General features: G+C 57.0%; 1 protein-coding gene across 5 annotated transcripts in view; it reads left to right on the forward strand.

Annotated features, from left to right (window-relative positions):
• Positions 1-14,647, forward strand: part of LOC140390228 (uncharacterized) — a 72,951-nt gene that overhangs the window by 12,650 nt on the left and 45,654 nt on the right. The gene's annotated exons all lie outside the window — the stretch shown is intronic.

The following is a 14,647-nucleotide window of genomic DNA, read 5'->3' on the forward strand; positions in this document are numbered from 1 at the left end:
GACCCCTTGCATGCACCACAAATAGCTCGTTCTTCCCAACATTGAGCTTGTATCCCGAGAAGTCTCCAAACTCCCTAAGGGTCTGCATGACCTCTGCCATCCCCTCCACTGGATCCGCGATATACAAAAACAGGTCATCCGCATATAATGAGGCCCGATGCCCCTCCCCTCCCTGGATTAACTCCTTCCAGTTTCTAGACTCCCTTAGTGCCATGGCCAGTGGCTCAATTGCCAGGGCAAACAGCAGGGGAGACAGGGGGCACCCCTGTCTCGTCCCACGGCACAGTCTGAAGTACTCTGACCTCAGCCGATTTGTCGATATGCTCGCCACCGGGGCCTGGTAGAACAATTTGACCCACCCTATGAACCCCTCCCCGAACCCAAACCTGCCCAGCACTTCCCACAGGTACTCCCACTCCACCCGATCAAAGGCCTTCTCCACGTCCATTGCCGCCACCACTTCTGCCTCCCCCCTCCGAGGGCATCATGATCACATTCAGGAGCCTCCACACATTTGCATTCAATTGCCTGCCCTTCACAAACCCCGTCTGGTCCTCATGTATCAGTCCCGGGACACAATCCTCAATCCTGGTGGCCAAAACCTTTGCCAACAGCTTGGCATCCACATGGAGAGCGAAATCGGCCTATACGAGCCACAGAGCAGTGGGTCCTTGTCCTGCTTGAGGATAAGTGAGATCAGTGCCCGAGACATCGTCGGGGGAAGAATCCCTTCGCCTCGTTGAAGGTCCTCACCAGCAACGGACCCAACAGTTCCACAAACTTCCTATAGAACTCGACCGGGAACCTATTTGGCCCTGGGGCCTTGCCCGCCTGCATGCTCCCCAACCCCTTAACCAGCTCCTCCATCCTGATCGGGGCCCCCAAACCTTCGATCTGCCCTCCTCCGCCCTCGGGAACCTCAATTGGTCCAGGAGACGCCGCATCCCCCCCCCCCCCCCTGCCGGGGGTTCTGACTTGTACAGGTTCCCGTAGAAATCCCTGAAGACCTCATTTATTTTGCTGGACTCCGCACCGTGTTCCCCCCTCTGTCCCTGATTCCTCCAATTTCCCGAGCCGCCTCCTTCCGACGTAGCTGATGCGCCAGCATCCGACTCGCCTTCTCCCCATACTTGTACGCCGTACCCTGCACCTTCCTCCACTGGGCCTCAGCTTTCCCTATAGTCAGCAAATCAAACTCCGTTTGGAGGCTCCGGCACTCCTTCAGCAGCCCCTCTTCAGGGGATTCCGGGTATCTCCTATCCATCCCCAGTATCTGCCCCACCAATCTCTCCCTCTCCATCCTCTCCCTCTTCTCCCTGCGAACCCTGATTGAGATTAGCTCTCCCCTGACCACCACCTTCAGCGCCTCCCAGACCACACTCACCGGTACCTCCCCATTATCATTGGTCTCTATGTACCTTTGAATGCACCCTCGGACCCGCCCACAGCCCTCCTCATCCACTAGCAGTCTCACATCCATGCGCCACAGCGGGCGCGAGCCCCTCTCCTCCCCCAACTCCAGCTCCACCCAGTGCGGGGTGTGGCCCGAAATCCCTATGGCCGAGTACTCCATCCGTTCCACTCTTGGGATCAACGCCCTACTCACCACGAAGACGTCTACCCGTGAATCGGCCTTGTGCACATGGGAAAAGAAGGAGAACTCTCTCGCCGTTGGCCTGGCAAATCTCCACGGGTCCACTCCCCCCATCTGATCCATAAACCGCCTCAGAACCTTGGCCGCAGCTGGCCTCCTGCCCGACCTCGACCAAGATCGATCCAGTGCCAGGCCCAGTACCTTATTGAAATCCCCCCCATTATCAGGTTCCCTGCCTCCAGATCTGGGATCCAGCTCAGCATGCGCTTCATGAACCCTGCATCGTCCCAAATTGGGTGCATATACATCCACCAGCACCACCCGGGCCCCCTGCAGCCTACCACTCACCATCACATAACGGTCCCCTTTATCCGCCACAATACTCACCGCCTCGAAAGTCACCCGCTTGCTCACCAGGATTACGACCCCCTGTTCTTCGCATCCAGCCCAGAGTGAAAGACCTGCCCCACCCATCCCTTCCTCAGCCTGATCTGTTCCGCCACCTTCAGGTGCGTCTCCTGCAACATAGCGACATCTGCCTTCAGTCCCTTTAAGTGCGCAAGCATCTGGGCCCTCTTGACCGGCCCATTCAGACCTCTCACATTCCACGTGATCAGTCGGATCGGGGGACAACCCCCCCCCCCCAGTCTGCCGACTAGCCATCTCCTTTATTAGGCCAGCCACGTGCCCATGCCTCCCACACTCTCCAGCCCCCCAGACGGGGGCTCCCCACCCCGACTCTCCCTTTTACCTACAGCTCCCCCTCAGTCAGTACAGCAGCTCCCCCCAGATCTCCCCCCCCCCCCCCCCCGCCCCAAACCTCCCCCTCCCCCGGCCAGGCAGTTGCTCAGCCCCCCTGCTCCCTCCATTGCACTCTCGTAAGTCTGCTGACTCCTGCTGACCCCGGCCACTCCCGCCTCTGCCGACGATCCCCCGATTGAATCCCCCCCCCCAGCCTACAAACCAGTGTGAGCTCCCGTCCGGTACCTCCTCCAGCGTTGGGCCACGCCCCCCTCCCTTTTGCGCGGGAAAAAGCCCTGCCCCCTGTGGCGCAGTTCCTTTCTCCTGCAGCCTGTCCTTGACCCCCAAAGGCCCAGGGCCTCCGGACCCCACCCCCCCTTCAAACGCAGGGAACAGCCCCTCCCAAATCAATGCACATCAAAACACACACATCAAAACAAATCACCCTTTCCCACTCCCCAGCATCCCATAACCTGCCGCAAACCACTAATTCGAGTCCAGTTTTTCATTTTGGATGAAGGTCCATGCCTCATCCGCCATATCAAAATAATGGTGTCGGTCCTGATGCGTGACCCATAGCCGCGCTGGCTGCAACAACGCAACTTCACCCCCTTTCGATGGAGAACCGCCTTGGCCCGGTTGAATCCTGCCCTCTTCTTTGCCAGCTCTGCACTCTAGTCCTGGTAGATGCGGATTTCAGCGTTCTCCCACCTGCTACTCCGCTCCTTCTTTGCCCACCTCAAGACACACTCCCTGTCGCTGAAACCTCACCACCACAGCCCTCGGCGGCTCCTTCGCCCTCGGCCTCCTTGCCAGGACTCTGTGTGCCCCATCCAGCTCCAGGGGCCTCGGGAAGGCTCCCGCGCCCATCAGCATGCCCAGCATCGTAGCCACGTACGCCCCGACATCCGACCCCTCCACGCCTTCAGGGAGACCCAGAATCTGCAGATTCTTCCTCCTCGACCTGTTTTCCAGGTCCTCTAACTTCTCCTGCCATTTTCTGTGCAGCGCCTCATGCGCCTCCACTTTCACCACCAGGCCCACAAACTCATCCTCGCTATTAGAGGGTTTCTGCTGCACCTCCTTAATCGCCGTCCCCTGCGCCCTCTGGGTCTCCAGCAGCCTCTTGATCGACGCCTTCATAGCTGCCAACATCTCCGCCTTCAATTCCGCAAAGCAGCTTTTCAGAAACTCCTGCTGCTCCCGAGACCACTGAGCCCACGCTGCCTGGTCTCCACCTGCCACCATCTTGCTTTTCCGCACCCGCTCTCCTCTCTTTTCCAGTGCCTCTTGTTTGACCACTCCACTCCTGGTCCCCTCCTCCAGTGCTGGGGGAACCTCACTGTTGCCTTCCCACACCGGAAATTGTCATCCAAGTGCCGCTGGGACTCCTTAAAAGGGCCCAAAAGTCCGTTCACGGCGAGAGCTGCCGAACGTGCGACCTACCCAGGCATAGCCGCAACCGGAAGTCCCACAGTTTCAGACTTAAGCGACGATCGTTTAAAACTGAGATGAGGAGTAATTTCTTCAGCCAGAGAGTGGGGAATCTGTGGTACTCTTTGCCACAGAAGGCTGTAGAGGCCAAATCCCATTCTGTCTTTAAGATGGGCGAGATGTCGAGTTAGGTAGTGCAGGAATCTCTTGTGGAAAATCCCCAACAAAACCGATATACCAATTAGAATACTTGTGAGGTAGGGCAGCACGGTGGCACAATGGTTAGCATTGCTGCCTACGGCGCTGAGGACCCGGTTCGAATCCCAGCCCTGGGTCACTGTGTGTGTGGAGTTTGCACAGTCTCCCCGTGTCTGCATGGGTGTACCCCCCCCCCCCCCCCACACCCAAAAATGTACAGGGTAGGTGGATTTGCCAAGCTAAATTGCCTATTAATTGGAAAAAATAATTTTGTACCCTAAATTTATAAAATAAAAAGAATACCTGTAAAGTGAATGCTTCTAAGGGCAACAGCCAAGTGAATAGTACCACGTTGGCACTGCTGCACAAGGGAGGATTAACATTTTTGGGAATGCCATAGTTATGAGGGATTCAATTTTTTGAGCAATAGATAGTTGTTTCTGCGGTCATAAGCAATACTCCAGGATTAGATGTTGCCTCTGTGGTGCTGGGGTCAAGGATATCTCAACAGGCTGCTTGGTGGCACAGTGGCTAGCACTGCTGCCTCAAGGCGCCGAGATCCAAGGTTCGATCCCGGCCCTGGGTCACTGTGTGTGGAGTTTGCACATTCTTCCTGTGTTTGCGTGGCTTTCACCCCCACAACCCAAAGATGTGCAGGGTAGGTGGATTGGCCACGCTAAAATTGCCCCTTAATTGGAAAAAATGAATTGGGTGCTCAATTTATAAAGAAGAAAAAAACACTGATATCTAAGCTGCTACAGGATATTCTGGAGGGGGAGAGTGGACAATGGTCGTAATACACATTGGTACAACAGCATTACTTTAAAAAACGGGGTTGAGAGCTTAAAAGCAGAGTATCAGGAGTTAGGAAGTACGTTGAAAAATAGGACCTCAAAAGGCAGTTTTCTCAGGATTAAAACCCGCGCTGTGTGAGTCAGCAGAAATAGCAAGAGATGTCAGATGAATACGTGGTTGAAGAGACGGTGTAACAGGGAGGGTTTCTAAATTCTTGGACATTATGACTTGTTCTGGGGGAGGTGGGAGCAGGACAAACTGGACGGATTTCACCTGGGTCGGACCAGGACTGAAGTCCACAGGGGAGTAATTGCCAGAGCAGTTGGGGAGGGTTCAAACTAAAATTGCAGGGGGGATTGGAAACTGTGCAAAAAATCAGAGGAGAGAAAACCCCACGAACAAGAACAAAAGATAGAGAGGGGAATACGAAAATGAAATGCAGAGAGATCAAGGGCTGGAATCAAGCTGAGCCACAGTGAAAAATAATAGGAACAGGACAAGGACTGCTAAAAGACAATCATTAAAGCTTTGTGCCTTAATCGCAGAACATTCACAATAAACTGGATGAATTGATTGCTCAAATGTATAAATAACAGCGTATGATGATATAGTCGGGATTACAGAGACGTGGCAGCAGGGTGACCACGGACAGGAACTGAACATCCAGGGTGTCCAGTATTTTGGAAGAACAGGCAAATTGGCAACAGCGGTGGTGTTGCATTGCTGGTTAAAGAGCAATTATCACAAGAGTGAGGAAGGATACTAGCTCCAACAATGGTGGAATCTGTATAGGTCGAGCTGAGAAACACTAAGGGGCAAAAAACTTTAGTGGGGATTGCATAATGACCTCCTAAACTGTTGTAGTGATTTTGGAAATGGCATCTATAATTATTGGTGACTTTAATTTGCATATAGATTGGATAAATCAAATTTGTAACAGTACCTTAGAGGAAGAATTCCTGGAATGTATATGGAATAGTTTTCTGGATCAAAACAATAAGGAACCAACTAGAAAACAGGCCATCATCGACTGGGTATTATGTCATGAGAAAGGAAAATCGGCAATCTAGTTGTGCAAAGCCCCTTGGAGATGAACAAATATAATATGATAGAATTCTTCATCAACATATTCAGTGACGTAGTTGATTCTGAGACTAGGGTTTGGAATCTAAATTAAGGATGCTACGATGCTTTGAGGCTTGGGTTGACTAAGCTGGATTGGGGAATGTTACTTAATGATGCTGGCTAGGCAATGGCAGCCATTCAAAGAGAGCTAGGTGAACTGCAACAATAGTTCAATTTAGTCTGCCGCAAAAATAAATCAGGAAAGATGACCAAGCCATGGCTTACAAGGGAATTTAGAGATGATATTAGATTCAAGGACGAGGCATACAAATTGGCCAGAAATAATAGCAGACCTCCGGATTGAGAGCAGTTTATCATTCAGCAAAGGTGTACAATGGGATTGATTAAGAAAGGGAACATAGAGTAGAAGAATAAGTTTGCGGGGAATATAAAAGCTGACTGTAAAAGCTTCTTTAGGTATGTGAAGAGAAAACGATTGGTCCCTTACGGTCGGAAATGGGAATTTATAATGGGGAACAAGAAAATGGCTGACCAACTAATTACATACTTTGGTTCTTTCTTCACCAAGGAGGATATAAGTAACATACCAGAAATGTTGGGGAACACAGAATTTAGAGAGAGGGAGGAACTGGAGGAAATCAATATTAATAGGGAAATGGTGTTGCAGAAATTGATGGGATTGCAGGCTGATAAATCCCCATGACCGGATAATCTACATCTCAGTGTACTTAAGGAAGTGGGTGTAGAAATAGTGCATGCATTGGTGGTCAACTTCCCAAAGACTCTTGAACAGTTCTTACAGATTAGAGTAAGAAGTCTTACACCAGGTTAAAGTCGAACAGGTTTGTTTCAAACACTAGCTTTCGGAGCGCTGCTCCTTCCTCAGATGACCTCATTCACCTGAGGAAGGAGCAGTGCTCCGAAAGCTAGTGTTTGAAACAAACCTGTTGGACTTTAAGCTGGTGTTGTAAGACTTCATACTGTGCTCACCCCAGTCAAAGGCCGGCATCTCCACATCATTACAGATTAGAAGGTAGCTGATTTAACCCCCATTGTTAAAAAAGGAGGTAGAGAGGAAACAGGGAATTATAGACCAGTAATCCTGATGTCGGTAGTGGGAAAAATGTGAGAGTCCATTAAAAAAGATGAAATAGCAGAACACTTGGAAAACAATGGCCGGCTTGGACAGAGTCAGCATGGAGTTATGAAAGGGAAATCATACTTGACAAATCTCCTGGAATTCTTTGAGGATGAAACTAGGAGAGTTGACATGGGGGAACCAGTGGATGTCGTTTATTTCGACTTTCAAAAGGCTTTTGATAAAGTCCCACCTCAGAGATTAGCATGTAAAATTAAAGCACATGTGATTGGGGGTAGTACTTTGTGATGGATAGAAAACTTGTTGGCAGACAGGAAACAAATAGCAGTAATAAACTGGTCATTTTCCAAATGGCAGACAGTGACTAGTGGGATATGGCAGGGATCAGTGCTGGGAGCCAAGCTATTCATAGTATATATTAATGATTTAGATGAGGGAACAAAACGTAGTATCTCCAAATTTGTAGATGACACAAGGCTGGGTGGGAGGGTGAGCTGTGAGAAGGATGCAGACATTCTTCAGTGTGATTTGGACCAGTTGAGTGGGTGGGGGCAATGAATGGCAGATGCAGCATAATGTGGATAAATGTTAGGTTATCCATTTTGGTAGCAAAATCAGGAAGGCACACTATTATCTGATTGGCTATAGATTGAGAGAGGGGAATCCGCAACGAGACCTGGGTGTCCTTGTTCACCAGTCACTGAAAGTAAGCATGCAGTTGCAGCAGGCAGTAAAGAAAGGAAATGGTATGTTGGCTTCATAGTGAGAGGATTCAAGTACAGGAACATGGATGTCTTGCTGCAAATATACAGGCCTTGGGAAGACCACACCTAATATTGTGGAGATGCCGCGTTGGTCTGGGGTGAGCACAGAAAGAAGTCTTACAACACGAAGTGAAAGTCCAACAGGTTGTTTCAACACTAGCTTTCGAAAGCTAGTGTTTGAAACAAACCTGTTGGACTATAACCTGGTGTTGTAAGACTTCTTACCTAGAATATTGTCTGCGGTTTTGGTCTCTGTTTCTGAGGAAGAATGGTCTTGCAATATGGGGGGTGTTCTCCACACCCTTTAGTGCATCGCCATGCTTCTGTACCATCTCAACGGCCTTATCAAGTTTCCCAGGACTGATTTCTCGAATGGTGGCACCGACATATGAGGAGAGGTACAGTTGGTTAGGATTAAATCCGCTGGGGGCTTCCTGTGGTGGCATGTGAGGGAGAGGTCACTCACTCAGTAGCTCCCACCAGGATCTGCGTCTTTTAGATCTTTTATGCCCGATTATTCAGGAGATATTTGCAGGAAAGCAGGATCGGTACTACAGGGTTCTAGTACTGAACACATGCCAAAAAGGAAAGGAAGCAAAAAAACCCACAGTGGACAATTCTTCAGAAGACTCTGAGGCTTTACACAGTTCCTCAGCAGAGAAAATGTCGATGGCAGCATTGCAAGGACTTCGAACCCGATAACAGCAGGACATGCCCTCGGGGCTGCTTGCAAAGGGGTTTGAAAAAGCATTTCAGCAAGCTGTGGAAGTTGGCGTCGGAGAGTCTGTGTAAATTGATCAAGGAAGCACTGGGCCCTTTCCGGGTGAAACTTGGTAAGGCCATTGAGGTGGTACAGAAGCATGGCTATGCGCTAGGGGGTGTGGAGAAGGTGCTGGCGAGGCAAGGTGAGCAGCTTGCGTCGTTGGAGATTGAGATAGTGGTGATGACCCATGTGAATAAGAGATTGATCGCTTAGGTGATCATTTTGAAAATCAGGCAGATTTGACAAGCTTAGTATCTGGGCTGGGGGGGAGGGTTTTGGATTTGGTTTTGCTTTCAGCTTGTGTATTTGGGTAGGATGGCCAGTGAAATAGTCGTGAGTTTTTGCCCCACTTCAGGGGCGGGATGCTCCCGATATCGGCACAATGTCCGCCGACCGGCGCCAAAAACGGCGCGAAGCACACTTGCATCGCACCGCCCCAAACGTTGCCAATTCTCCGGCCAGGAATGGGCTAGCAGCATCGTGACGCTATTCGCGCTGGCTCACGTGGTTCACGCCGTGCGGCGTCATGCACGACGCACGGCGTGACGGCTCAAAAGACGTGCTGCTCCCCCACCCAACCAGAAGACCCGACCGGATGGCCGCCCGCCCGCCGCTCAGCCCCGAGGTTCCAGTCCCGCGACATCGAGGCGCTCCTGGACGCAGTGGAGCAGAAGAGGGAGGCCCTGTATCCCGGACACGGCCGCAGAGTCGGCCCACGCCATAGCCGCCGTCTGTGGAGGGAGGTGGCAGAGGCCGTCAGCGCTGTGGCTCTGACACCACGGACAGGCACCCAGTGCCATGAGAAGGTGAACGACCTGTCAGGGCAGCCAGGGTGAGACCCCTCTCCCTCCTGCCCGATATCCGCCCTCCCCATATCCCGCATATCCCTCATATCCCCCTCCCCCATATCCCCCTCCCCCATATCCCCCTCCCCCATTCCCCCTCCCCCATATCCCCCTCCCCCATATCCCCCTCCCCCATATCCCCCTCCCCATATCCCCCTCCCCCATATCCCCTCCCCATATCCCCTCCCCCATATCCCCCTCCCCCATATCCCCCTCCCCATATCCCCCCTCCCCCATATCCCCTCCCCCCATATCCCCCTCCCCCATATCCCCCTCCCCCATATCCCCCTCCCCCATATCCCCCTCCCCCATATCCCCCTCCCCCATATCCCCCTCCCCCATATCCCCCTCCCCATATCCCCCTCCCCATATCCCCCTCCCCATATCCCCCTCCCCCATATCCCCCTCCCCCATATCCCCCCTCCCCATATCCCCCTCCCCATATCCCCCTCCCCATATCCCCCTCCCCATATCCCCCTCCCCATATCCCCCTCCCCCATATCCCCCTCCCCCATATCCCCCTCCCCCATATCCCCTCCCCCATATCCCCCTCCCCCAGATCCCCCTCCCCCAGATCCCTCTCCCCAGACCCTCTCCCCAGATCCCTCTCCCCCAGATCCCTCCTCCCCCAGATCCCCCTCCCCCAGATCCCCCTCCCCCAGATCCCCCTCCCCCAGATCCCCTCCCCCAGATCCCCCTCCCCCAGATCCCCCTCCCCCAGATCCCCCTCCCCCCAGATCCCCCGTCCCCCAGATCCCCCTCCCCCAGATCCCCCTCCCCCAGATCCCCCTCCCCCAGATCCCCCTCCCCAGATCCCCCTCTCCCAGATCCCCCTCCCCAGATCCCCCTCCCCCAGATCCCCCTCCCCCAGATCCCCCTCCCCCAGATCCCCTCCCCCAGATCCCCCTCCCCAGATCCCCCTCCCCAGATCCCCCACCCCAGATCCCCTCCCCCAGATCCCCCTCCCCCAGATCCCCCCTCCCCCAGATCCCCCTCCCCCAGATCCCCCTCCCCCCCCAGATCCCCCTCCCCCAGATCCCCTCCCCCAGATCCCCCTCCCCCAGATCCCCTCCCCCAGATCCCCCTCCCCCAGATCCCCCTCCCCAGATCCCCCTCCCCCAGATCCCCTCCCCAGATCCCCCTCCCCCAGATCCCCCTCCCCAGATCCCCCTCCCCAGATCCCCCTCCCCCAGATCCCCCTCCCCCAGATCCCCCTCCCCCAGATCCCCCTCCCCCCAGATCCCCCTCCCCCAGATCCCCCTCCCCCAGATCCCCCTCCCCCAGATCCCCCTCCCCCAGATCCCCCTCCCCCAGATCCCCCTCCCCAGATCCCCCTCCCCCAGATCCCCCTCCCCCAGATCCCCCTCCCCCAGATCCCCCCCCTCCCCCCCCAGATCCCCTCCCCAGATCCCCCTCCCCCAGATCCCCCTCCCCCAGATCCCCCTCCCCCAGATCCCCTCCCCCAGATCCCCTCCCCCAGATCCCCCCTCCCCCAGATCCCCCTCCCCCAGATCCCCCCTCCCCCAGATCCCCCTCCCCCAGATCCCCCTCCCCCAGATCCCCCTCCCCAGATCCCCCTCCCCCAGATCCCCCTCCCCCAGATCCCCCTCCCCCAGATCCCCTCCCCGATCCCCTCCCCAGATCCCCCTCCCCCAGATCCCCCTCCCCAGATCCCCCTCCCCCAGATCCCACCCTCCAGATCCCCCCTCCCCAGATCCCCCTCCCCCAGATCCCCCCTCCCCCCAGATCTCCCCAGCTCCCTCCCCCAGATCCCCCTCCCCAGATCCCCTCCCCCAGATCCCCCTCCCCCAGATCCCCTCCCCCAGATCCCCCCTCCCCCAGATCCCCTCCCCCAGATCCCCCTCCCCCAGATCCCCCTCCCCCAGATCCCCCTCCCCCAGATCCCCCCCCCCAGATCCCCCCTCCCCCAGATCCCCCTCCCCCAGATCCCCCCCCATATATACCCCCCCCATATACCCCCTCCCCCATCATATACCCCCCTCCCCCATATACCCCCCCTCCCCATATATCCCCCCTCCCCCATAATCCCCCCTCCCCCAATATCCCCCCTCCCCCATATACCCCCCTCCCCATATATCCCCCCTCCCATATATCCCCCCTCCCCCATATATCCCCCCTCCCCATATATATCCCCCCCTCCCCCATATATCCCCCCTCCCCCATATAATCCCCCTCCCCATATATCCCCCCTCCCCCATAATCCCCCCTCCCCCATATATCCCCCCTCCCCCATATATCCCCTCCCCCATATCCCCCCCATATCCCCCCTCCCCCATATCCCCCCCTCCCCCATATCCCCCTCCCCCCATATCCCCCCTCCCCCATATCCCCCCTCCCCCATATCCCCCCTCATATCCCCCCTCCCCATATCCCCCCCTCCCCCTTCCCCCCCTCCCCCTATCCCCCCTCCCCCCTATCCCCCCGCCTCCCCCTATCCCCCCCTCCCCCCTATCCCCCCCTCCCCCTATCCCCCCCCTCCCCCCTATCCCCCCTCCCTCCTATCCCCCTCCCTCCCCTATCCCCCCTCCCTCCTATCCCCCCCTCCCTCCTATCCCCCCCTCCCCCCTATCCCCCCCTCCCCCCTATCCCCCCTCCCCCCTATCACCCCCTCCCCCTATCACCCCCTCCCCCCTATCACCCCCTCCCCCCTATCACCCCCTCCCCCCTATCACCCCCTCCCCCCTATCACCACCCCCTCCCCCCTATCACCCCCTCCCCCCTATCACCCCCTCCCCCCTATCACCCCCTCCCCCCTATCACCCCCCCTCCCCCCTATCACCCCCCTCCCCCCTATCACCCCCTCCCCCCTATCACCCCCTCCCCCCTATCACCCCCCTCCCCCCTATCACCCCCCTCCCCCCTATCACCCCCTCCCCCCCTATCACCCCCTCCCCCCTATCACCCCCTCCCCCCTATCACCCCCTCCCCCCTATCACCCCCTCCCCCCTATCACCCCCCTCCCCCCTATCACCCCTCCCCCCTATCACCCCCTCCCCCCTATCACCCCCCCCCCCTATCACCCCCCTCCCCCCTATCACCCCCCTCCCCCCTATCACCCCCTCCCCCCTATCACCCCCTCCCCCATATCCCCAAGTGAATCCAGCCCTACCCTTAACCTCTGCAATACACGCGCAAACCGTTGGCGTGCATTCATATACCTGTCTAACACTGTTGCCTTTTACCCCTGTCACCCCCACCCCCACAGGAGAAACGTGCACACAACACCAGGGAGCATGTGAGGACTGGAGGAGGCCCCGCTGATGAGAGGCCACTGACCGAACATGAGGGAAGGGCCCTGGAACTGGCTGGCGGACCTGAGGACCGGGAGGTTGCTGATGCAGAGGTCGGGGGCCCACCAGCAAGTGAGCCACCAACAGCCCCTCCCCCATATCCCCCCTCCCCCATATCACCCCATATCTCCCATATCCCCCCTCCCCCATATCACCTGATCACCGCCCGCGTGTCTATCCATGCATGCTTCATTGTGTATCGCAGGAGCTAACGTCAAGGCACCCATCCCAGCAGATGCAGACCGCCCGCATGTTGCCCCGCGGAGACCACGGGAGACGGAGAGACCCGGACCCTTTGGCACGCGATGCCCCGCATGTTGCCCCGCGGAGACCACGGGAGACGGAGAGACCCGGACCCTCTGGCGCGCGACGCCCGCATGATGCCCCGCAGAGACCACGGGAGACGGAGAGACCTGGAGCAACAGGGAGACGACGCACCTTGCGGGTGCGGCGACGCAGGCGTGTGCCACCCAGTGACGAGAGGGGGCAGCCGACAGGCCCCCGTCACAGCCGAGCCACGAAACCACAACCCAGTACACCCCTACCCAGGACACCCCTACCCAGGAAACTGAAATACAGGACAGTGACACAGATTGGATGGGTGGAGACGAACCACCACCCCAAAGTGCCATGGACTCGGAGTCGGACGATGCGCACAACACAACGCCACTGCTGTCACCAACACCCCCCACCATCGCAGAGACGCTCACCTTGGTTGGGCACTTTAGTGATGAGGCGTCTGGTACACTCACTGGTGCGCACAACACAGCCGTCCCGGTACAGCAGGTGGAGGTAGGAGCAGCAGAGGGGGCCGGGCGGTCGGAGGGCAGCCCGGCGCATGCGAATATCTGTCGCCGAGATGGATCCCGGGTTCCTGGAGTTACCACACCCACCATAGTTCCGATGCAACCACCGAACCTGGGACGAGCGAAGAGGGTGAGACGGCCAGCTTGCGGCGGCTGCAGTCGCAGGTGGAGGAGTCCACCCACGTCCTGGAGCTGGCAGTGGTGCCGGTCATGCGTGCCACCCAGGCAAACACCGCACGGGTGGCGTCCGCGGTGGAGGCAATGGGTGCACCGGTGCCAAACATGGGGAGCGTTTTGCGAGGCCTGGGGCTTTCCGTGCAGGCGGCGTCTGTGGCCCAGGACATGGATGCCCTCTCACAGGAGGCCCATGAGCCATGCCAGCGACAGATGGCAGAGGGGCTCAAGTCCGTGGCACAGTCCCAGCAGGCCATCGCTGAGGGGCATCGGCGCCATTGCCCATGTGCTAGCCGGCGTCGCACAGTCACAGACCGGGATTGCCAACTCCCTGAGCTCCATGGCTGCAAACCTGCAGACCCTTGTCGATTACAGCACGGGCCTCCAGGACTGGCAGCGCCAGATGTCAGGGGGGCGTCGGATGGCCAGTCCGTCCGCATCCCCCACCCATGTCGAGGCCCGGGGGCCATCGGGCACCCCGAGTTAGGAGGAGGTGCTGGGGCCCGTTCCGGGTCCCATTGTAGGGGAGGTCCCGGAACACCTCAACACCTCGGGGCCACCCCCCCTTCCGTGCCAGGTGCATTGGGTGGGCAATGGGCAGGACAGGCTGGCAGCTCACCATCCCAGTTGCCCGGGCCGCAGCCTGGCCCATCTAGGCCAGGGCGCCCCAGAAACGGCCGCCAAAGGGATCCCGTGTCAGAGGGCAGGAATCACAGGAGTCCACCTCCAGTTCTGCTGTACCGTCTGGGGAAACACCTAGGCGTAGTCAAAGGGCCGTAAGGCCAAACAATTATACATTGAGTAAGTTGCACGGGTGCAGGGCACAGAAGAGTTTTAGGGGCTAGGGCACGTGCATGAACTGCTTTCGTTATTAAAGTCAATGTTACACCTACAGAAGCTGCCTTTGTGCTCTGTCCAAAGCGTGCGGGGGTGTCATGTACGTTGAGCACAAGTGTGTGTGTGAGGGGTGGTCTTACCTCAGCCCCTTGGTGAGTCTGCCCCCTTCCCCTGGGCCGCCATCAATATCCCCCCGAGCA

Source organism: Scyliorhinus torazame, chromosome 14 (assembly GCF_047496885.1).
Source record: "Scyliorhinus torazame isolate Kashiwa2021f chromosome 14, sScyTor2.1, whole genome shotgun sequence".
Classification (NCBI taxonomy): Eukaryota; Metazoa; Chordata; class Chondrichthyes; order Carcharhiniformes; family Scyliorhinidae; genus Scyliorhinus; species Scyliorhinus torazame.